The sequence below is a fragment of the Equus asinus genome, chromosome 8 (genome assembly GCF_041296235.1).
Source record: "Equus asinus isolate D_3611 breed Donkey chromosome 8, EquAss-T2T_v2, whole genome shotgun sequence".
Classification (NCBI taxonomy): domain Eukaryota; kingdom Metazoa; phylum Chordata; class Mammalia; order Perissodactyla; family Equidae; genus Equus; species Equus asinus.
In genome coordinates, this window is record NC_091797.1 from 98,125,307 (window position 1) to 98,150,664 (window position 25,358).

At 45.8% G+C, this 25,358-nt stretch overlaps 1 pseudogene; it reads right to left on the reverse strand.

Annotated features, from left to right (window-relative positions):
- Positions 1–447: 447 nt before the first annotated feature.
- Positions 448–10,929, reverse strand: LOC106847139 (tubulin alpha-3 chain-like; annotated as a pseudogene).
- Between the last annotated feature and the right edge of the window lie 14,429 nt (positions 10,930–25,358).

A 25,358-nucleotide genomic window follows, 5' to 3' on the forward strand; every position in this document is an offset into this window, starting at 1 on the left:
CCAACGGGTGGGCTCCCTCCCAAACCTGGCCCTCCTCAGGTCTCAGCACTAAAGCCTGGGGCTTCCACTTTTGACCATCTGCTCCCTCTCTGTCACACGCAACCACTGCAGGCCACAGCCTCCCCTGCCCACTGATCCTTTGGCTGTCTACTGTCCTCACAGAGCCACAGGGATCTTGTTAAAGAGACAGTCGAGCATCACCTCTTCACAGAGGCTTCCCAGATCAGCCCATCTAGCATGGGGCCCACTACCAGATCCTCCACCCCAATGTGGCTGTTAATTCCATCAGCGCACAGTCCTGTCTACACCAGCTCTCATGTTAGCACAGGCCTCTGACCGCCTGTCTCCTTGGCTCCATCATGAGGGACAGCGTCTCTGTTGGCTGCTGTATCTCCAGCATCCAGACTGTGCCACACACAGTTGCTGCTCAATAAATGATGGCTTTCATTACAGTTGCAGGGAGGCCATGATGGAGGACACGATCTGCCCAATGAGATGACTGAGGTTGGTGCATGTGGGCAGCTCGATATCCAGGTTGCGCTGACATATGTCATAGATGGCTTCGTAGTCCACCATGAAGGCACAATCAGTATGTTCTGGGGTCATGTGGGTGGTCAGGATGGAGTTGGAGGGCTCCACCAAGGCCATGGAAACCTGGGGGGCTGGGGAAATGGCAAGTCTGAGCTTGGACCTCTTGCCATAGTCCACCGAGAGGTGCTCCGCGAGCGGAGATGCAAACCCAGAGCTGGGGCCGCCCCCGGAGCTGTGGAAGATGAGGAAGCCCTGCAGCCCCGCACACAGATCCGCCTGAGAGAAAGCAGAGGACGGGAGCCAATGCGGGCAGAAGGCACAGCTCAACCTCCAACCAGCCCCGGTCACTTCTCCTCCTCTGAAGGATTATAGGATTCACACCCTCCACAGTGAACATGCATGGCTCTTATAGGCAAAGCAGACAGACGGTAAAGACGTACGGATGCACCACAGCCACACTGGAGGGTAAGACTGTGGACTCGTGATTAAGGCCTTGGTTTTGCCACAGTATCCTCTGGGTCACATTCCAAGGCCTACCCTCCTGTCCAGGACAGCATCCACAGGAAGCCTTCTTGGCACTCTTCTCACCTGTTTGCAGATCTGGTCCAGGACCAAGTTGACGATCTCCTTGCCAATGGGGCAATGGCCTCTAGCGTAATTATTGCCTGCATCTTCCTTCCCGGTGATCAGCTGCTCCGGGTGGAAGAGCTGCCTGTTGGTCCCTGTGCACTTCATCCACAAAGAGGACACAGGTGTCGTGAGTCTTTAAGGCCTGTTGTTAACTCACCAGGGTGGACAGATCGGGACCGTCCCCTTCTACCAAGCACGTGCTGTTCCTTGTAGGTCAGCCGCATCGGTGTCTCACAGGAAACATCTCTGTGTAATACACAGACCACAACTGCACCCGATGGCTCTAGGACAGAGGAGTCAACTCGTGGGACAAATGCCAGTGTGACCGGTTCCCCAAGAAGGGAGGAGAGCTCTCACACCCGCACACAGGCAACTCTACACGTGCATGTTTCTTCCATCCCTGTAGCTACAGCCAAGGGTGGAATTTCAAAATCCCTTACAGGCCAGACAGTCCCCAGCATGGCTGTTGCTGGGCAGTCCCATCAGGGCACCCTATGTGGCCTGGGTCTCACAGGCTTCAGGGTGACATTTATCATCCCCGGTTGGCCCCTGAAAGGTGCTCTCTTTGCAGCTCTCCTCAGAAACTACCTCAGACTTCTAACCTGGGGGAACCCAACAAATGTTCTATACTGAGCTTTCTATGTCTAAGATGCTGGTCAAGACTCCTTCCCCAGCCTGAGGGAGCACACAGCACTAAGGAGGGACCAGTGCCCAGGCGCCCTGCAGACAGGGTCTACACAACCACCTGCCTGGGGCCGAGGAGGCCACGAGTGACTCCACCCCCAGCCCATCTTAGTGCCGGCCAACCTCACAGCAGGTTTTTCTCGGTTAGGAGCCTGAGTCCCACGGACATTTCAGGCACTAACCTTCCAGTGTGTGACCTAACATGACCATGGGCATACACTTGCAGGTCTGTCCCTTCTTCAGGGGGATCCAAAGGAGCACATGGGGGGCCTCAGCAAGGTTCTCCCACCCTCCCAGGACAGCCACCCCAAGTGTCCGTGTACCTACCAACACGGTGGGCTCCAGGTCCACAAACACTGCTCTGGTCACATGCTTGCCAGCCCCAGTCTTGCTGAAGAAAGTGTTGAACGAGTTATCCCCTCCACCGATGGTTTTGTCACTTGGCATCTGACCATCGAGTGAATTCCATGATCAAGGCAGTTCCATTCCCAGTAGGCATTGCCAATCTGAACCCCCGCCGGCCCTTGTGGATAAAGATGCATTGGCTCTTCAAACCAGGACATAAAGGTAAGACTCTTGTCTTCAAGGCCATTGTCGTTCTATGACATGCAAATGGGACCCGATGTTATAAACTAATATTTGTAAAACGGTTTGGTGTCTGCAGGTTTTCACAGACATTACATCCCATGACCTGCCATGATCACTTCATATCTGAACACCTGCCATCCAACATGGATAGAGACACACTTGAACTATGAACAGTAATACCGCCATTATGAACTCATCTTCCAAGTGATCAGTAAGTAATATAAAAATTGACATAAAATAAGCAGTCAAGAAATTTTGCTTCCACCTAAGGGTGGATTTCCCACCCTGTTTTAAGCAATGACTTAAAATATCAGACAAATGTATGAAATAATAGTTTCCGGTCACTGGCCAACAGGCAGCAGAGACAGTGATGGTTCAGAGCAGAGAAACAAAGTCAGCGTGTTCCTGCCCCAGGAGAGTTCCTGGAGAGTTTCCTGGCTGCAGCAGAGGGAGAGAGACCCGAAGCCTAGGGATCCCCCTGAGTTGTGAAGAGAAGATTTGGGGTTCGGGGTGGTCAAGACAGCTAGAAACCATGGAGCCAAGAACGGTGGGGGAGAAGGCTGCAGGGAAGACCCCTGTGCAGACCAGCTGGGGGAGTCCCACAGGGACCTCTGAAGCAGGGCCCAGTGAGACCTACACTCCAGACTGTTCAGAAGCCACCTAAGCTGAAAAGCAAGCCTCAAAGGGTCACATTGTTCCCAGGTGTATTGATAGCATCCCCCAAAAAGCCTACACATAGCTAAAGGAACACCAAGATAATCTAGCACCCAAGAAGGTGAAATTCATAATGTCTGATATCCAATCTAACCTTACCAGGTATAGAAAAAAAATCCAGAAAATTTGACTCTATGAAGAGAAAAAACCACCAATAAAAACAGACCCAGAAATGGCATAGATGATAGAATCAGTAGACAAGGACATTAAAGTAGCTGTTATATATCCACATGCTCAGGAAGGTAGAGGAAAAATTAGCATGATAAGGGGAACATGTTTGCTCTTAAAAAGACATAAATCAAACTGCTAATGATAAAAAAGATAATGTCTGAAATGAAAAACACACTGCATGGTATTAGCAGCAGATTATATACCACAGAGGACAAGACTTGAGGCTGATGAAAATGTTCTGGAAGCAGATAGTGGTGCTGGTTATACAACATGTGCATGTACTTAGTGTTACCGAATTATACACATAAAAATGCTTAAAGTGGTAAATTTTGTATCCTGTATTTTATCACAGAAAAAGGAGATTCTCAGCAATAAAAGGAGCCATGTCGACATGGGCAACCACACGGATGAATCTCAAAATAATCACAGTGAGTGAAAGAATCCAAACCACAGCAACCAATGAACTCAGTGATCCCATTGACATAAAACTATAGGAAATACAGAAAGTAGATTGGTGGGAGGGCCAAGGGGCACAGGAGGGCTCACAAAGGGGAACAAGGGAACTTTGGGGTGATGGACATGTTCATTATCTCAGTGGAGGTGATGGCTTCATGGGTTATCAATATGTTAATCACTGTTAACCCATGTGAAATTACGTGTTTTAAATGAGTACTTTATTATTATGTCAATTATACCTCAATTAAACTGTAAAAAAAAAAAGGCAGGATAAAGATTTTTCAGACATTGAAATACTGAGAGAATTAATCATCAGCAGAGCACGATGACAAGAGATGTGAAAGGAACCCCTCCAGCAGAGGGAAACAATCCTAGATGGACAGCTGGGACTACGCAAGGAACGCAGACAACACAACTGCTACACATGGGGCAAATATCAAAGACTTTCACCATATTTTAGAAACACAGTTGAATGTTAAAGCAAAAATAATGATTTACTGTGGGGTTAATAACTCATATAAAAGTAAAATATGACAATCAATAGCAGACGGCCAAGAAGGGGACACGGAATTGGACTGTCGTGAAGTGGACAGTGTCACCTGAAGGCAGACTGGCACAAACAGGAGATGGAGGCAGGAATCCTCAAAGCAACCACAAAAAATGAAATGAACTGGCTGAGCCAGGAAGCTAAACAGGAGATAAGATGGAATCATACAAATAATTAACCCAAAAGAAGGTAGAAAAAGAGGGAAACGGGGACAAAAAAAAAAATGGGATAAATAGCAAACAAACAGCAACTGGGTGGGTTTAAACCCAGCCACGCCCATAGTCACATCAGCTTCCTTACAAATTCCATGTAATTACCTAATCATGGTGAATTGTCAGAGGGAGATAAAAGCAGACCTGACTCTGTGCTAAGTGCAGGAAGCCCAGAGACAGGGAAAGGAAAGAGGAGAGAGACCCGGCAGGCTGAGGCTCCACCACAGGAAAGGAGGGCAGCTACAGGGGCAGCGCGGTGTGCATTCTGTGCCCTCTGCTTTCTGTTGACAGCAGCACGTGCTGAGCACAGATGGGCCTTGGTCTGGGAGAGGGGAGGCTGGCATGGATGGACCACACCACCGGGCATCCTCCAAGCAGGGATACAGGAAACTCTGCTCTGGATGAGGCAGGGCAGCAGCGGTGGAGGGGTGCACGGCACACAGAGGGGGCAGCAAGGACATTGCTACAGCACACGGGGACCAGGTGGTAATGCTGGGGCCTCCCACTCCACCACTCATCTCATGCTTCTCCAACAGCACCACGGTGGGCTTGAACCTGCAGCTGGGTGGGCAGACTAGCAGGAACTCCGGGTCTCTCAGTTCTCTGATGCCCCCACAGGCCTCTGGTTGGGGGTGGGAGGCAGGCCCCTCCAGACAGCACCTGGCCCACAGCGAGCTCACAGGGAGCAGCACACTCACGTGGGGTCCAGCGGGGAGAGCGCAGGCCAGGACCAACAGGGCTGCTTTCAAAGCAAAGAATTTCCCAGAGAAAGAGGGTCATTTCTTTATAATAAAGGGGCCATTCACCAGGAAGGCATCACAGTCCTCGATGGCTGTGTATCAGGAGAATCATAGATTCTAGACCCAGAGCTTCAAACATACAGAGAAAACCCACAGAACTGAAAGGAGAAACAGACGACCCACAGTCCGAGATTTCAACACTCGCTCGATCACTGACTGAGCAGCTAGACAGAGACGAGGATGGATGCAGAAGCCCTGGACGGCACTGTCACCACTCTGCCCGATCTGACATTACAGAACACGCCCCCCAACACAGCAAAGGACACACTCTTCTCACATGCATAGGGGACATTTGCCAAAAGAGACCAAATTCCCCACCATCCAAAGACGAGTCTCAATAAACCCCAAATAATCCAAAGAAGAGTTTGCTCAGTAGTGGGAGGAAGAACAGAGCCCAGAGAGCCCTGAGCAGCCCTGCCTCCAGCTCCAGGCTCCATCACTGCACCCTTGAGGGGTGAGCTGGCCCAGCCACCGCCACCACACCCTGAGCAGCGAGGCCAAGACCCTCAGCTGCCCCCGTCCCCTGTGCTGCCAACACCAAGCCCAGCACCACAGGCGGAGTGCAGGTACAAGAAGGTAATTGTGACACAGGCTTGGGAACAGTAAAATGGTTCAGGGTAAGAAGTGGATATGGTTTCATCCACAGGAAGGACCAGGGAAGATGCACTGGTACCCAGACCTCCTGTTGTCTGCAGCCTCAAAGGGCAGGACAGGGTACAGCCAAGGCTACTTGGTTGTTCAAGTAATCAGAGTTTATTGATAAAGGGGAACAGAACGAGGAGCGGGGAAGCAGGGAACATCAAATCGGTACTTACAACGTCCACACCACAATCAGTTGGGGAAGTCCCAATAGTTTGCATGGCAGGCTGGAGCATGGATTGTCCGGGTCTGGGGCAAAGAGTCCTCTCCTCAGGGAGACTCCCAATCATTCTATGCCTGAGACTCCCTTCTATTCTAATATTTTCTGGGTTCTGACTCAGGGTTTCAGGCATTTAGATACTTTGAGTTATTTCTTCTTGCTACCATGGATGGGATGTTTTTATCTTTTAGTTCCCATGGATTGGATGTGTCTATAGTCCAGTCAGGTGCCCGTTGGAGTGGCCAGCCCAGACAAGGAACATGACGCAGGACATTTTCTTACTAACTTGTGCCTTGGCATCAGGGTCAAAGTGGCCATTTCCGGGTCCCAGCCCAGACACATTCTTTCACTTAGGCCCCAGATGCCAGTGTCCCTGGAAGGCAGGGAGGTCAATGAACTCTGTACATTATGGGTCCTGACATCCCCACCTACCCATAGGACACTAGGTGAACTGAAAGCCCCTGTTTTAAACACATACACAACCAACATCCAAGGAACAGGAGACAAACCAGTATAATGAGGTAAAGGGCATCCTTAAAATAACTGCCCCACCCTGTGGGAGCCGTGAGGATAGGCCAGGGGAATAATTGATATTATGCATTTGATTTTGTAAATCCTTAATAATGTTATCTAAGCATAAAGTATGATCAATAACATTAAAACAACATATGCCAGAAATTTGGGTACAAGGGAACTCAAGCAACAAAAATAAGTAATTTAAAGCAGCTTGGTGAGCCAAAGCATTTTTTCGTTACTCCTGCAATTCTAAAGAAATGGCTGACCGGGCATGGGTGGTGTCATTGATTCCTGAGGTCAGGGCACATGCTAAGTGTTGTACAGTTTTGTGTAATTCAACAACTAAATGAGGTACAGTAATAGCAAAGCAGCCAAGGCAGCTGCTGTGGTCATAGGCAATAGATTTACATTAGAATTACAACTAGCACTTAAATCACGATTGGTACGTAGTTTCACAGTTGGGTGTTCTGCAATTAAAGGTACAATTTGTCCTACATTACAAGCCTTAGGGGCCGGATATGGAATGTAGGGACGAGCGACATCCCCACATAACCAATACCAGCCAAGGAGGAAGGCAAGGGGTAAAGTTTTCTATTCTTTGTGAATGGTTACAATAGGTAGGTATGTAAAAGCAGTTAAAACATAGACAATCCATAGCGAGGGTACCCGTTAATGGTATATATAAGTGTTCTAAAGCCTTTGTAGCACTGATTGGTTGCCAGGTGAGGTGAGTAGTTCCAGTTATGTTCTTAAAATCAGTGAAAGTTCCTTCAAAGCCAAATAAATTCACCTGTAAAAGTCTATTGGGACATCACTATCACTTAAACAACAAAACAGGCTTATTCAATACTGTGTTAGTTGAATGTAACCATAAATTTTCAGTCCCTAAGGCACTGGGAGGATCAGGAATAACACTAACAAGTACACTAACATTTAAATAAATGCTATCAGGGGTACCTTCTGATATTTTGTACAAGTATGTATGCCTCTGCTCTGGAGAATGGCTGACAATAATTGTATACCAAAATTATAATTATTTTGCATAGTTTGATCAGTTAAATTCTTATAAGGGGTTCGTCCAATATGTTTTTGATCAAAAACTGAATGTCCATTTAGAGTCCATGACACAGGTCCGACGGTTGTTGGTCCAACAATGTGATGTCCACTGCTGCCCCACTGTTACATTTGGTGGGGCTTCCACCATCATGGAGCAATCTTCAGCAGTTGTTATAGTCCAGCTCTTCCACCAAATGAACAGCCATTTCTATTCACAGAGAGAAAGAAAAGTTTTAGGAACATAATACATGGTGGCATCATTAGGGTACATTAGGGCCACGGTGGCGGAAGTGACTTTGTGCTACCACCTCCGCAGCTCATGGCTCTGCATGGGGAGACTTGCGAACCCATACTTTCATTCTCCATTTCCATCTGGAATTTGTGGAGCCAACGCCCTGAGCTCCCCTTGCAGTGGCCATCGTGGGTCCTGTACTTTCAGCAGTTGGCTGGTGCAGTAATGGTAAGAGCAGCAACTGACCAGTACGGTCACAGTTAGTTACCCTGAAAGGTGCTAAAGCAGAATTATAGAATATACATTTGATTTCCCCCTGGTAGTCTGGGTTGATTACTCCCCCAAGTACATGTGTTCCCTTCAAGGCCCATCCAGAGTGTGTAGCTAATAAACCAAAAGTACTGGGGGGAAATATTAAACCAATCCCTGTAGGGATTATAAATTGTTGCCCCGGGGAAATTATACATTCAACAGCATTGGTTAAATCTATACCTGCAGTTGCCTCAGTAGCTCAATAAGGGACAGATACTGAGGGAGATATTTTCCCACACTGTAGAGGGGTATCTGAAAGAATAGTTTTCTTTATATCCTTTGTTACGGAGTCTGTAATTGCCAACATTCTTTGTTGGGGAGTGCTGTTTCCTAAGGGGCGGTTATTCAGAACTTTGGTGGCCTCCTGCAAATTGTCCATCCATTTAGTTAGGGGCCCTAGGTGCTTCAGTTGGGTTTTTAAGAGACCATTCATTCTTTCAATAAGACCAGAAGCTTGTGGATAATAAGGTATATGACATATCCACTCAATAGGGTGTGCTTTAGCAAAACGCTGAACTAACTTACCTGTAAAGTGGGTACCGTTATCACTTTGGATCTGCTGAGGAGTGCCAAAATAGAGTTGTATAATTCCCCAAATTTTGATAATTGTCTGTTGGGTAGCCCACCTATATGGGTGGGCCACCAAAAACCCAGACAATGTATCTATAATATAATGCAATATATACATATATATATTACATATAATATAAACATAAATTTTTGCATGATGTGAGGACAAAGGTCCTATATAATCTATTTGCCATATTTGTGCAGGATAAAGCCCATGCTTATTTGCCCCATTGTGCGATGGGGAATTGCTCACTTATTCAGAATTTGGCAAGTGGGGCATTGATTTGAGGCACTCTGGAGCTGATCCCGCGTCACAGGTAACCCACGCTGCTGTGTTCACCTGGAAGCAGTTTCGGCTCCCAAGTGACCGCTTTTGTCGTGGACCCATTGGGCTGGTTCCGAAGAAGCAGCTGTTGTAACTATTGATGCGGTCTTAGCCAGACGATCCGTGGGCTGATAATATAGGTGTTCTGTAGAGATAGGCAGAACATGAGCATCAACATGGAATACAGTAATAATCACTGAGGAACTCCACAGCCAGATGTCTTGCCATAATGGCTTTCCCCACATTTCTTGGTTACCAAGCATCCAGTCATGTTCAGCCCATCTTGGCATCCAGACTGCCAACCCATTCGCTACAGACCATGAGTCAGTATATAAATAACATTGTCCTCCTAGCTCTTGCTTGATGGCCTGGTAAACTGCACACAGTTCTGCATATTGGCTACTCATTCCCTTTCCCTGGGTTTCTAATGTCTTTTGAGAGATTGGATTATAAGCAACTGCTTTTCAACAATGAGCTCCGGCCACTACCTGTGCTGAGCCATCTGTAAACCAAGCGTGCTGCTGTTCTTCTGTCAAAGTTTGGAAAGGCTGCCCCACTGAATGGGGGATTCCCATTCTGAGGACTTTCTCTGCCATCCTCCAAGGAACCTGGAAGTGTGGGATCAAATACTTGTCCATGTAGCAATGCTTATCCCTTAGGTCCTGGTTTCATCCTTCCTGGATGTACCATTTCCATTTAATTCTACCAGCTTTTTGGACATGCCATTTGATGGGACACAGGAGCTCCTTGAACCCAGGTCAGAATAGGTATTTGAGGCCTTAATATAACCTCATATCCTACACTCAGTGCTTCACTTTCCAAGAGTGCCCAATAACTGACAGCAGTTGCTGTTCAAAAGGTACATAACTGTTGCAGCTTTAGGCAACAATCCAGTCCAAAATCCTGAAGGTACCTTTTTCCCATCCTGCTTTCCAGATACTCCAATTTGCATATCCATTTGCCACATGGGCTTGCAGCTCATAGTTCTCTCTTGTACCAGCCATAAATCTAGAGCCGTTTGTATGGCTTGTTTAGCATTTTCAAAAGCATCTTTCTCTTGTTGGCCACGCTGAAACTGGTATTTCTTTCAGGTGACCCAGTATAGAGGGGCTAAAATTTGGCTTAAATGTGGGATATGCTGTCATTAAAAAACAAACAGACCAATAAATTTTGGGGCCTCTTTCTTATTTCGAGAAGGGGTAAAACTTAGGATCTTTTGTTTTGCTTTAGGCAAGATTTCTTGCTGCCCCTTATTCCAAATTATTCCTAGAAAAGTAATAGATTGTGCTGGTTCTTGAACTTTGGCAGGATCTGTTTTCCATCCTTCCTCATGCAAAGTTTCTAGTATTATCTGTAAAGCTGTAGCCACTTCTTCCTGATTTAATCCCTGAACTAAAATGTCATCAATATAACATATTAGCTGCATACTAGAACCCACAAAAGCTCGAGATAACATTTCAGTTACCTCTCTAGGACAGATAGTGGGACTATGTATATATCCTTGTGGCAGTCTGGTACAGGTATATGGTCTCCCCAACCAGGTGAGAGCGAATTGGGACTGAACTGTCTTAACAATGTGTATAGAGAAGAGAGCATTTGCCAAATCAGTCACAGCATACCAAATACCAGGATATCTTTGTATTTGTTCTATTAAGGTGATCACATCAGGCACAGCAGCTGTTAAGGGAGGAGTCACCTTGTTGAGTTCTCGATAGTCCACTGGCATGCGCCGAGAGCCATCACGCTTTTTAACAGGCCAGATAGGATTATTCCACTCTGTGGTTATGGATATTAACACTTTGGCATCAAGATGTTCCTGGACAATATCTGAAACTTCTTGTTGGCCTCCTGGAATTCTATGCTGTTTCATTTGTACACCTGAGGTAGCAGGGGGCAATTCCACCTCATGCTTAATACAGCCAACAATAACAGAGCGAGTGGAATATGTCAAAGAGCATATTCCAAATTGATATCGTCCATCTGTCAGCTGCAGTGTTAGCCCCTTTAAAACGTCAATGCCAATTATACATTCTGGGATTGGACCTGTCATTACCAGACAGGTTCACTTTGGTAGCTGTCTTATCTGCATGGTCAAATGTGAGGCTGCTGCAGAAATTTCTTTTCTTCTTAAACCTGTAATAAGAATTTTTTGACCTCTAAATTTTGTCGCTCTAAATTGTTAGGGCTACATGAGGATGGGCATCTGTCTTAATAGCAGCCCTCACCTCCTGTGCAGGGGTTTGGCAAGGTTTCGTGTCAAGCTAATAAATCAGCAAAAACAAGGGTCAGTTACTGTTACTGGAGGAGCTGAGGGGGTTGTCTTTCCTTCACATGGGGGTACCTCCTTTTCCTCCGGTGGAACACCTCCTGAGGCTTTTCATACACGCAATCCCTTTTCCTGAAACAAATCCCTAGTTTTTGCCCCATTGATCTGCTCTTTGGGAACCCTGCCTGTAGAAGGGCTGAAAACATATCCTTCCTAGAAATTCTTTCCTTTCCTTTTTGCAAATCCTCATGGCGGCTACTAGCTTCCTCAGAAGTATTCCAATCCCCCAAATCTCCTAACTGTGAGATTTTCTCTAACATGTCTGAAATGGGGCTATCAGTTTCATTGAACAGCAAAGTCATAACTTGTTTCTAAGCATATGGGGCTGTTTTGATGATACGATTGCTTATCTGGACACTGGGAGGCATATTCACCAATGCATCCTCCATTCCCAAAAAAACAGCTCGCTTCATTGCCTCTTCCCTGATTCGTTGACAACAATCCCTCAAAGTGTACCAAGGCTGATCAGCATTTGGCCACATATCATCAGTGGGATATTTGTCCTGGGCCCCTCGGACAGCAAGGGACAGCAGAGTCATGTCCTCACCTGTATGGCCATCCTGAACATTGTGAGGGGTTACTCTCCAATCTCTAAAAGCACTACACACAGTAGGCTCGGTGGAAACAGACAGATTTATAAGCTTCTCCTGAGTCCAGTTGTATTCCATCTGTCCCCATATTATACAACTTGACTAACCAGGACAACAGAGGCTCGCGGGGTGTTGGGCAGCCCATACAAGGATATCTGAAGTTTCTTGCTGAGTAAAGTCTTCCACCACGTCCCACCAAACTTCCCAATCTCCCTGTTGTTCTAGGCGCCATCGTTGTAGGGGTCTGGCAGGGACGGGCTGGGCCAGCAAAGCCGCCTCATCCAAGGAGGGATTCTCATCATCATCCCAGATGCCACCATCCCGGGTACCAGGATCCCAATCAGGGCCAGCCAATGCAGTTGCCATAGGAACCTTTTTTACATTCACCAGCCCCCTGCTGTGGCTGTATTTATACTTTGCCACACACACAGCCACCTTTTCGGCAACATGTTGTTAGGTCCTAGCTTGATCCTCTAACACATAAGTCTGACATTGCACCATGGCTAGCTGAGACTGGCAGTCAGACAGCTCTTTCTCTAGTAACACATTCTCTTTCAATATGCCATCCCAATCTTCTATAGCCCTACGGTAGGCATGTAACAGGCACCACCCTCTTCTAGCCAAGAAGGCAGTGTCATCTTTTCCTTTTCCTGTCTGCAATGCATTCATTACATGAATAGGCTCCCACATAGGGAGCTTATTACCCCATGCCTCACACTGTCTTGATCTACGACTCTATTCCTAGGCCAATGCAGAAAACTAAGGGTGCTCCCATCCCGGGACCTCAATAGGAGCTTCAGTGGTCTCTGATCTCTTAAATAAGAAAACCATAAGGTCAATGAACTCTGTGCATCACCACAGAGGAGGAAGCCCAGCGAGCACCTTTGCAGTGCAGGAGATGGGGAGACTGTGCAGTCTGATGCTACTGAGGGAGAAGGGGGCAGAGGCAGCAAACATGACAGGCCTGGCAGAGCTGCAGTGCAGACAGTAAATGTGCAGCAGCCCGGAGCCAGCACAGCCGCTGTTCATGTCACAGGGGCCCCCACACCCCCCAGCAGAACCACCAGAAGAGTGAGAATGGGAAAGAACAAGGGATCAGAGAGTGCTCCTGAAGGCCAGGCCCCACGCAGGCCACAGTCCCCACCTTGCTACATGCAGAGACCCTACGGGTGACAACCACAGTGTTCCAGCCCTCCTGTGCAGCGAGAAGTGATGGAGGGGACTGACACCCAGGGTGCAGGAGAACAAGGCAGACCAGTAGACAGAAGCTGTATCAGGATATAGACCGTGCTGCAGGGACCCTCCTCACCAAAGACAGCCCAGAGAGGATGGCCACACAGATCAGGAAGATCAAGGACAGGAGACCTACTGTAAGCAGACACCTCAATGTCAGCACCACCGCACCTTCAATGACCAACACAGAGGCCAAGAAATCCCTAGACCACAAGATGGCCAGGAGACAAAAGCAGCTGCCCCCCAGCTGAGAACCCCCATCCCAGGGCTAAGCAGGGCGGGTGCGTAGACGCAGGCTTACCACCTCCACCATATCTGTAGTCATCCAACACAAAGAGATGAAGATGACATTCCAGCACCAAGAACCGAACAGAAGATCGGAGCGGAAGACCTCAAGGGTTTGTTTCTTTCCTCTTGACCAGATAACTACAACCATCTGCATTATCTATGCAACAGAGGACTTTTATTATTTTATGTAAAGATGTCTCTTCTTGTAATGACAAATGTGTGTTTCTTTAAAGTCTAATTTTTCTCAATACTAAAGGTTTTTCAATTGTTTCATATGTAGTCAACTTAGGTTTTTAAGAATCTTATTTTATTTTCCCTGGGAAAAATTGTCCCTGAGCTAATACCTGTTGCTAATCTTCCTCTTTTTTCTTTTCTCCCCAAAGCCCTGGTATGTAGTTGTATATTCCAGTTGTAAGTCCTTCTATTTCTTCTGTGTGTGCCACCACCACAGCATGGCTACTGACTGATGAGTGGTGTGGTTCCACGCCTGGGAACCAAATGTGGCCATCAAAGTGGAGTGCGCCAAACTTTAACCACGAGGCATCAGGGCTGGCTCATTAAGAACCTCATTTTTAATTTGTGATAAAACTTTACAACTTGATAATTTCAAAAAACTCAACAAACTGCAAGCCCCTGTTAATAAACATCTTAATAAAAAATTCAAATACTACAAAATATGTTTTTTGAATGTTGGAATTATATTAGAAATCAGTAACACAAAGACAGTTGAAAAATTGCCAAATATTTGGAAACTAGTAGAAGGGAAATTAGAAAGTATTTTGACTGGAATGAAAATGAAAACATGACATACCAAAATTTGTGGGATGCAGCTAAAGCAGTGCTTAAGGGGAAACAGATACAAAACACTCATATCGGAAAAAGTTACATCTAAAACCAATGACCTATAGAAGTCTTCCAGAAAATAGAAGAGAAAGGAACACTTTCCAACTCACTCTATGAGGCCAGCATCACCCTGGTATCCAAACCAATGACAGTCTAAGGTAACGCAGATCAGTATCCTTCATGAACACAGACACAGAAAGTCATTCAAAAGTTTCAAAATCAGGGGCTGGCCCCGTGGCCGAGTGGTTAAGTTCGCGCGCTCCGCTGCAGGTGGCCCAGTGTTTCGTCAGTTCGAATCCTGGGCGCGGACATGGCACTGCTCATCAAACCACGCTGAGGCAGCGTCCCACATGCCACAACTAGAAGGACCCACAACGAAGAACATACAACTATGTACTGGGGGGCTTTGGGGAGAAAAAGGAAAAAAATAAAATCTTAAAAAAAAAAAAAAGTTTCAAAATCAATGACCTAAGCTTTCACCTTCAGAAACTAGAAAAAGAGCAAGTATCCAAATTATGCAGGGAAAAAGGAAATAATATGGAGCAGAAATAAACTAAACAGAAAACAGAGAGAGGAAAAAAAGGAGAAAACTCAATGAAACCAAAACCTGGTTCTGAAACCAGCTAAGAGTTAACCATTGATCATTAACTAGCTAGGAACTGAAAAGCTTTTTCATTTTTGCAATTACTGATTATAGCTTTTAGCTGTTTAACTCACCCATTGCTGTTCAGGCAATATGCTATCTGACTCCCACTAGGTTCCCATAGATAACATCTCCCTGGAGCCTAGGTCACCATGGTAATGGGAAATTGAGTTGTTATTCAGGAATGAGAACCCCTTTGTCCACTCCATCTGGGTTGAGACCACCAACTCATCACCTGGCCCCATGCACATGTCTGATAGGTGACCTTTTGACATCAAGAGGCTAAAAACTCCACCCTCAGATCCTGCTCATGCTTCCATTTTGTGAGCATGTGTCCTATGGAGAGGCATGGAGTCTGACCACGCTTGCACAGATCATCAGTTACCTCGCCTCTCCTCACCTCCAGTCACCTGTCTCCACATTTCTGACCACCTTGACCCCTACCCCGTAAATATCCCGGAGTCCCTATGTTCACAAAAGGGGATTTGAGGCTCATGTTCCTGCTTCCTCACATGGCTGCCTTGTGATTAAACACTTTCTCTGCTGCAATCTTGTCGCCTCAGTGTCTGGCTTTCCAGGCAGTGGGCAAAAATGAACCTGACATGTTAATAGTTCTTTGAGCTGAAGAATCACATTCATAAACCACTAGCCAAATTGATTCAGAGAAAGAGAAGACACACATTACCAAAATAAGGAATGAAAAAGAGGATGTCACTACTAATACTAATATATTGACAGGGTAAAGGAATATTATGAATGACTCAGCACTAATAAATTTGACAACACAGATGAAATGGACAAATTCCTTACACCTACCACTAGAGCTCACTCAAGGAGAGAGAGAACCAGAATAAAAATGAAACAGGCAGTCAAAATGGCCACGTCATGACCTAGATCACTTTAAGCATGGGTATTATTTTCCCATCATGCAATTATGGTCACATTACAGTTCAGAAATCTCAGACTACTTCAAGTTCTTTCTGATTCCCTAACCCAGCACTGTAATCTCCTAGCTCACGAGAGTGATGGTCTGGAAGCCTAGAAATTCTGCTTCTAGCCTCCCCATTAGTCCGTGAAAGACAAGGGGCTAATTCACAGCCAATAGGCTAATTCTGGTTCCAATCAAACCACAATACTGAGCCAGAAGAAAAATTGCCCTTCGAGGCAGGACAAATTCTCCAGAAGTTTCTCAACTTTGTGATGAGGCTCTGAGATGCAGAAAGTAGGATTTTAATCAAAATTTTTGTTGCTGGGATTTCCAATAAATTCATCTTGAGGCACAAACCCTTCTAACAAAGGGGAAGTACCTGGAATGGCCAATATTGTCTCAGAGAAGGTCAGTGTAAGTTCTTTTAGGTTAAATTCACACCAACTCATCACTACCTCCCCCCACCTGAAGTTTCTTAATTTATTTGGTTCAACTGAGTACTATGAACTCTTAAAATCATATTTAGGCATTTCGACTTGAGAAGATCCTATTATACCAACAAACAATGGCTGAATAGCTCTTCTGAAAGTATTAATCATGGTATTTTTCTTTTTAAAGACAAAGCCTTTGCTAAATAAAGAAATGCAAAAATTTCTTCTAATCCAGAAGCTTCCTTTTACCTGCCAGGTAATAGAAGATATTTTTCCTCTACACTTGGAAAATTCACCCGTAAAAAATTTTTTTTGAGCAGGTTGATTTTGTGGGGGACTGGAATTGGCCACCCCAAGATATGTCTCTTTAGCAAGAGCATTATTTTGGGCTGGTAACTTTTAAAAGCTGCAGATATGAGAGAAACTCTGAAAAGTAGAAGTTACCCTTTGTATGAGACATTTACATTTGTAAAGAAAATCTCCATCTGTAAAGGTGTCTCCCTCTCTGTACCAGGAAGAAGGGAGGGGGAACTTATCTCTAGAAACTCTTATCAATGCAGAAGGCAAGGACTTGAATCTGCATATAACCTTACCCCTGTTTACTGTGCTTTTCCAGTAACCTCCCATAACTGACTCCCCCCACCCCAACATCCTCCTTTGCCTTTAGCTGAGGGTGATATTTAAGGTGAGAGCTTCCACCATTTTGGTGAGGTCCTCAGTTTTCCTGAGCCTCTCTCATGTATACATGTTATAAAGCTTTGTTTAATTTTCTCCTATTATTCTGTCTCATGTGAATTTAATTCGTAGCCCAGCCAGAAGGACCTAGAGTGGGTAGAGGAAATGTCTTCCTCCCCAACAGTTTCATGCTGTGCAATGACCAATAAGAGAAGCCTCAAAACCAACTTTTATGAAAGGAGAACACAGAGGTTAGTGTGAGTTATTATATAGTTACATACTGTTTATGCAGTTTGGATGCTGCCACAGTGATCAGGAGGAGGGCAAAATGGGTGAAGGGGGTCAATTATATGGTGATGGATGGAAACTACACTTTCTGTGGTGCACACGCTGTAGTGTATACAGATGCTGCAGTCTAATGCTGCACCCGTGATTCTCATACAATGTTATAAACCAATGTTACCTCAATAAACATAAAAAAGGAAAGAAGGAAACACTTGTCTAATCTGCAGTCATGAAGATTTAGTACTGATTTCTTCTGAGAGTTTTTTGGGAGTTTAGCTAAACTTCTCCATAACATTGCTGCCTCGGCATCCATTTTGTGTGGCCAAGAAGTCTGCATGGGCCTTGAAGTGACACTAGCCCCTCCCAAGAGTGTGCACCCTAGATAACCACCGGCAGAGTCACAAGTACATGTCAGTTCCTGATATGATTCCTGCAACTGCCCTTGTGAGAAGCATTCTCCCCACCTCCCAGGGCCTTGGCCCTGTGCGCCCCTTAGATAAGACCCCAAGAAGCTTACCAAAAACTTGTCCTTTTTGGCTTGAATTGACCGATGCAGACTTAGGCAGGAACCCCAAAACACTCCACCTCTGAACCCCAGTAAAGGCATATGCCCCAGGTCCTGCCCTGCTCTCTGCCTGCCCTCTGCCTTACCCTCCCAGTGTGGCCCATCGAGGTGGCTGTGCATCTTCTCCAGGACCTGTGAGTAACAAACTTCTCTGTTTCAACTCCTTGGTGGTCTTTTGTTGAACCCAGGCTCACATCCAATACTCCCGGGGCTCTACTTAACAAATGGTAATTTGACAAAGTCACCATGAGTATTATAGGCATACCTCATGTTATTGCACTTTGCAGATATTGCATTTTTTATAAATTGACAATGTAAGGAAGAGGGAGAATTCCTTTCCCCTTCTGGTTCTTATGGCTGGGCAAGAATTAAAAATGATATAAGGGGGGCTGGCCCTGTGGCGCAGCAGTTAATTGCGCACATTTCACTTTGGCAGCCTGGGTTGCGCCGGTTCGGACCCCAGGTGCGGACATGGCACCACTTGGCAAAGCCATGCTGTGGTAGGTGTCTCACAAATAAAGTAGAGGAAGAGGGGAATGGATGTTAGCTCAGGGCCAGTCTTCCTCAGCTAAAAGAGGAGGATTGGTGGCAGATGTGAGCTCAGGGTTAATCTTCCAAAAAAAAAAAAATGATACAAGGTCTGTCAGGAGGAGCAAATCAAAGTTTAATATGTGTACACAGGGAATTCAAATAAGTGGGAAAAATTCCAAAGACAGTCAGGCAAAATGAGGTGCATACGTCCTTCTGGACTAAGGAGAGGGAGATAGAGACCTGAGACTTCAAAAGGGGAGAAGGCAAGTCACAGGAAGATGAAAAGAGTTCATATTTGGTAAACAAATGTTTGTGTTGTCCCATCTATAGACAATGGGACCTGAAAGAGATTTTTTTTAAAGATTTTATTTTTTCCTTTTTCTCCCCAAAGCCCTCCAGTACATAGTTGTATATTCTTCGTTGTGGGTCCTTCTAGTTGTAGCATGTGGGACGCTGCCTCAGCGTGGTTTGATGAGCAGTGCCATGTCCTTGCCCAGGATTTGAACCAATGAAACACTGGGCAGCCTGCAGCGGAGCACACCGACTTAACCACTCGGCCACGGGGCCAGCCTCCTGAAAGAGATCTTTTGATAAAATGGCCCTTGCTAGATGCCTTCCTGCCAACCACACCCAGAATTATCTATGACAAAATTTCCTTCCCAGAACAGGTCCTTTTATCTTAAAATCTTTTGGGTAATTTGGGGGAAGGTCAAATATTCTTCAAGAGTCTTCTGAGTCTTGATTGTCTTCAGCTTGAAATGACCCGCATACCAGAGTGGCACATCTTGGGGTGGCCTGGCCTGAATGTATCAGTTCCCTCCTCTGAAGCTTCCCTGGAAGATTCACATATTAAAAGCTGAGCTGGTGACTGTGCAGAGAGAAAATGAGCTAGTAGCCGGGTGGTAAGAAATGAGCAAAGGGAGAAAAGAACATGGATTAGAATGAGGATGAACAAGCAGATAGGAAGGGATGGGAGCTCACACACCATTAAACCAGTTCCTGATCCTGGGAATAAGTCAGTCCAATGAAATGGATGAGCTTCATTCATCTGATGGAAAATGTGAATCTTCTCTTTATAGATGGAAGTTAGATACCACTTGCCCTGTTTGGTTCACATAAAAGCAACATTTTTAACTGACACTTGCACAAGCTCCTCCTTGTTGGCAGTTGGTGTGTCCAGAGTAGGTCAATTTTGGAGACCCACAGAGGCTAGGCTGTTAACCTCTCACTGGAGTATGTTCAAAGTTTGCATGTTGGTGTAGGGGAAGAAAACCTATTCCTCTACCCTCTAGGCATTTCTGGCTGGTCTAAGAATTAAATTGACATGAGACAGAATAACCAAGGAAAATCAAAGTTTAAAAACATGTATATGTAGGAGAAACCCAGCAAACCTGAATAACTCACCAAAATGGCAGAAGCCACTACCTTAAATACCATCTTCACCTTGTAACCGAAAGTTCGGTCTCTGAACCCGGTGCCAATCCAAATAATGAGAACAGAGTCTTGAGTGGAAGAGGAAAGGTTTTTACTATGCCAAGCACAGGGAGCAAAGCAAGGGCTCAGGCCTCAAAAATTGCTAGCTCCCCGATGAGGAACAGGTAGGGAGTTTTATTTGGGGTTTCGGGTAGGGGAGGTGGTGCATGAAGCTTGTGCAGTTTGGCATTTTCCCACCAGCCTGCGTTTGGCCTTGAGAGGCTGCTTGCAGTGAGGCAGGGGGATGGTGAGATAGGAGGATGGAAGGTGGGCGTCCTTTGCCATTGTCTTGTCTTCCTCTTTGAGGTGGGTTCCAGCACCAGGAGTCAAGGAGTTGGGGTCTAGGAGGCCTCCGCTCCTTGATGTTCTTGAGACAGCGGCTTTCCTGGCAAACTTCAAGGACACATGATTAGCTAAATTTCAGTGTGCCTCCAACTCCAGGCCACCTTGGCTTTTAGCAATTTGTAACTCCCATTTAGTTGTAAGGCTCAAAGAGTCAAAGTTTAAAGAAACAGATGTTTACATGTGAGTGGAGCTAGAGAAGCAGGGAAGGGGGTGGTGGGTTTTAGTTTTACACTGTATATGCTGGGTTCAATGTGGGGGAACTGATATCTTAACTGATGTTAAGAGCCTGTAACAACCTTAGGACAAAGGAGCGTGTTGGGGGTCGTGGTTTGGAACTTTAAAGGGGAGGAAGGCAATTTACATGGAGATAGAAAAGCAAATGTTTGATAAATGTTTACTGGGCCATCTATAGACAGTGTGATGAGAGTGAGAGAGGGTGAGAGAGAGAGGGAGAGAGATAACTTTGATAAAAATGGGCTTAACAAGGATCCTCCCAGTCTATTACACCCAGAGTTATATATGGACATGGCTTTTCCAGGGGACAGGCCTTCTATCTTGAATTCTTTTAGGCATTTAGGGAGGAGGTCAAAATTTCTTTCAGAGTCTTTTGTCCTTAAAAATAATCAAGCCAAAGATACACATTTTGGGGCAGCCAATTCTGATCTGCCAGAGTGTTGCTGAACTCTTGTTCCACTATCATGGAGAGATTTAAGACCACCTTTACCAACTTGTAAACTCCAAAGCTGGGGAATAAGACCCTTGATGCTGAAAAGAACTTGAAGTTGTGATACACAAGCAGATTCTCTGTGACTTCTCAACTGGCACGTTCATGTGGCACAATCTTATGAACAAAGGAGCCCAAGTTTGCAATGTGGCTGGCATTTAGGGTGGAGTATCTAAAGGCAGAAGGGCCAGGTGTTCAAGTCCACTTCGTCCTGACCAGTCAGCTGGGAACTATATATGAATTTTGTTGCCACATGAAATAAAAAGGCCAGTGTGGTTTGTATACAAAGTTAGAACTGTGCCAGTAGTTCCCAGAGTCTGGAGTGTTCCATGACCTTTGCCACTGGCACTGTTAGTGCGTAAACATCTCCATTTTCCATGTGCTCCTGTCAATCTGGGGGAGCAGAACAGATGCAGAGTAGCTGGTACAGGAGGCCTGCAGTCTGATTCAGGCAGCTATAAAGGCTGGTCCTGCCACCTGACCAAGTGAGTCCAGAGTTTGGATCCACTCATATGTAGTTTGTGGTATTGGGCAGCTTAACCATGTGGGCACCCGCAATACCCCAAATTGGACAAGGGTGGCTCATAAGCCATCCAGAACATTTGGTTCTTGGGCAAATGTTTGCACCAAAGGGAGTAGTGTTAGAGTCACTTGCAATTTCCTTGAGAGGTTGCAAGATGCCACCTGTGGACTCAAACCGCAGAGTTTGATTGCAATATTTCCCTACTATGTCACTCAGGTAAGGTACAATGTCATGTTTACTTTCAATGCAAAGGGAACACCTTTCACCTATTGTCTTAATCCAGGCAAGGGACAGTCCTGGAGCTGCTCTAGAGGTTTTCTGGAGCCCACAAGACTCACCAGGAGAAGAGGCAGAGTGATGTTTTCTTTGTCCTGGGCACCATACCCTGTCATTTATCCATCTCCTGTACTTAGTCCACCAGGCATTTATATGGAATAGAGCCCAGTTCAGGTTCTTCTGTACTATCTATCTATTGACATAATCAGTTGTCAGATTGATTAGTTAGCATGGCCATGGGTTGATAAACTGGCATAAGGGGGAGTTTGGTTTGTGCTCAACCTGAAGAGAAAAAGAGGGTTGGTGAGAGCAAGACACAGCTTAGAAAAGAGTCCATAGTGGAAACTTAGAGAGGGGAAGTGGACAGATAGAGACCAGTGCTTTCCAGTCAGTTTTCTAATAAATGATTAAAAGGAATATATATTAATTAACATATATTAATATATTAATAGGAAAAGTATTGGTGTGTGTATGTGTGTAGGGAACTTTAAAAGCAAGTGGGAAAAATAGATGAAAAGTATGTTTCTTGACCCATGGTCTTGGGAAAAGCTGTCTATTTGATGAGGCTGGCTGCTTCTGGGGCCTGGGTATTGGCCCTGGAAATCCTTAGTTTAAGGTCACCTGTGGAGACTGTCTCCCAGTTGTCCTGAAAGTGAAGTTCTGGGTCTGTTTTGATGTGGTTTGCAAGCATCCAGGAAGATTTTTCCTTTATTTTGATGGCAGTGTAAGTGATCAGTAGGACTTCATAAGGCCCTTCCCAGTGAGGTGACGGTGCATTTTTTCTTCTAAAGACCTTGATGTAAACCCGATGTCCTGGTCCAAAGGGATGGTAAGTGTTGTCACAAGGTGGGGGCCACGCCTCTTTTACCTGTTGATCATATACTTCAAGTAGACTAGTTAAATTTTGTCTACAGCTTGTCAAGTTTCAAATTTTTCACTTGAGTTCCCATAATATTCACCTAATCCAGGAAGGGAAGCATTAGAGATGCCAGTAGGCATCGGGCATCCAAAAGAAGTCAATCCACATCTCCTACTTGGATTATTCTGGATCTTTACAAGGGCCAAGGGCTGAGCTTCTGGCCATTTGAGTCCAGTTTCTTAACAGACCTTTCCTAAAGTCCTTTCGATGTCTAGATTTTTATGTTCCACTTGCCCTGATGATTGAGGATGATGTGGGTAATGAAATTTTAATGAGTGCCCCAGAGTTTCTTCAAGCAAGTGGTTTATCTCTACAGTAAAATGAGCTCCTCGCTCTGCTTCAATCCATAAAAGAACGCCAGAACAAGGAACAACCGCAGTTGTTAGTTTCTGTCCCACTGTTGTGGCCTCTGCACATCTAGTCGGATAGCACTCAGTGCATCCACTAACCACGCAGACGATCACCAAACAGTGAGAACAGCCTAAAGCTGGGACAAGGCTGTAAAGTCCATTTGGAGTGCCACACAAGGCAGTGTGGGGCTGGGAGGACTTCCTGGGGTACACTGATTTTCCCCAGAATCTTGGTGAGACTTGCAAGTCATGCACTGGGAAATAATGGGGTCAGAAATTTTGTGGCTGCCAGGGAATACCAATTGTCTTTTAGTTCCTTGACTATCCCCCATCTGCACATATGTCCCATTTGGTGGGAGATAAGTGCAAGACAAAAAGTCAAAGGAAAAGGAGCTACAGGAAGTTCCTTGGCCCAGTGTCTAACCCATGTGATCATTGTTTGGTACCCTTTGTATTCAATTCTCTTTTTCAGATTCTGGCAAATTTGCCTGAAAATTAATAATATCAGTCAGTGATAAAGTCAGGTTTAAAAATTGGATGGGGAAATGGAAATTTGAGATGGGAGGTAAAGAGCTTGTAATAGAATTAAGTGTCCATTAGCTATAGAAGTTCCAGTAGAAGTTAAGAATCCAGGGGATTTCCTGGTCTGGCCCCACGTTTTAGTTCACATTCTCTGCTTCAGTGGTCCAGTGGTTCACCAGTTTGGATCCTGGGCGAGGATGTGGCACTGCTCTTCAGGCCATGCTGAAGCAGTGCCCCACATGCCACAACTAGAAGGACCTATAACTAGAGTACACAACTATGTACTGGGGGAGAAGAAGAAGGAAAAAGAAAGATTCCAGGGGATTTCCAAACTGTGCACACAGCATGGCAGACTCCAAAAGCATATGTGGAGTCCGTGTACAGAGTGGCAGTTTTCCCTTTTGCTCATGTGCAGGCTCTAGTGAGAGCTATGATCCAGCAGCGTGGGTGATTTTACAGTGGGCAAGGAGCAAGCTTCAAGCATTTCAGGTGGGGAAATTGTGGCATAACCAGTTATTATGTTTCCCCGGAAACTCCATGTACAGGAGCCGTCACAAAACGGAAGTAAGTCTGGGTTGTCTAAAGGGATGTCTAAGGGATCCTCTTGCGGCTTTGAGACCATTTCTATGTTGCAAGGCAATCACGTGGGATGGAGTGGGGCTCTCCATCATCAGGGAGGGGTAATAAGGTAGCTGGATTCAAGGTATTACAGGATGTAAGATGAAGGAAGGGTTAATCAAAAGAGCCTGCTCATCGGTGTCTGTGCCCTGTAGAGAGGTGTGTCCTGTGAACTTGGAAAAGAGCAGACACAGCCTGGGGAACACAGAGATGACTGGGAAAGCCTAACATTAGAGTACTGGCTTTGTCAGTCAGGGTGGCAGCTGTGGCCACCACAGGTAAGCATGGGGCATACCTGATGCCACAGGGTCTAGTTGGCATGAGAAATATGCTATAGGACACGTCTGAGGGGCAAAGACTGTCCTAGAATGTGTGCAGCTATTCCATTATTTTCATGGCAGTATAGATGAAAAGGTTTGTCAAAAGCAGGTAAGTAGAGAACCAGGGGTGTGGACAAAGGTAATTTTAAGGCTTCACAGGAGTTTCATGGATCTGAAGGCCGGGAAATAGGCTGTGGGGTGATGTCTGAGAGAAGAGCACACAGAGGGTTATCAAGGGCTGTGGAATCAGGAATCCACTGGGGCAGTAACCAGCTGCCCCTAGATGCTTACGGAGCTGTTTCTTCATTGTGGGGAGAGGGGTGGACAAAATGGACTCAAGGCATTTGGGGTGAGCTGTTGAAAGCCTTGACATGGCTCCTGTCCTGAGTAGGTCCCAGTCATCTGCACCCACTGAGGTTCAGGTCTGGAGGCTTTATGGCCTCGAGCAGCTCGTGCCTTGAGGAGAGTGAGGGATCTGTAAGGGCTCCCTGTTTACTCTGATTACAGAGTAGAAGGTCATCCACATACTGAACAGGAGCGGAGCCTTGAGTGAAGGCTACAGAATCCAGGTGGGCTGCAGGATTGGGGAAAATATGAGAGGGACTCACAATATCCCTGAGGAAGGCGAGTCCACATGAATGGCCTTCCTTTAAATGTAAATGCAGAATGAACTTGTGAGTCAGGCTGCAGTGGGATTGACAAGAGAGCTGAGCAAGGTCAACTCTTGTCACCCAGGCTGCACCAGCA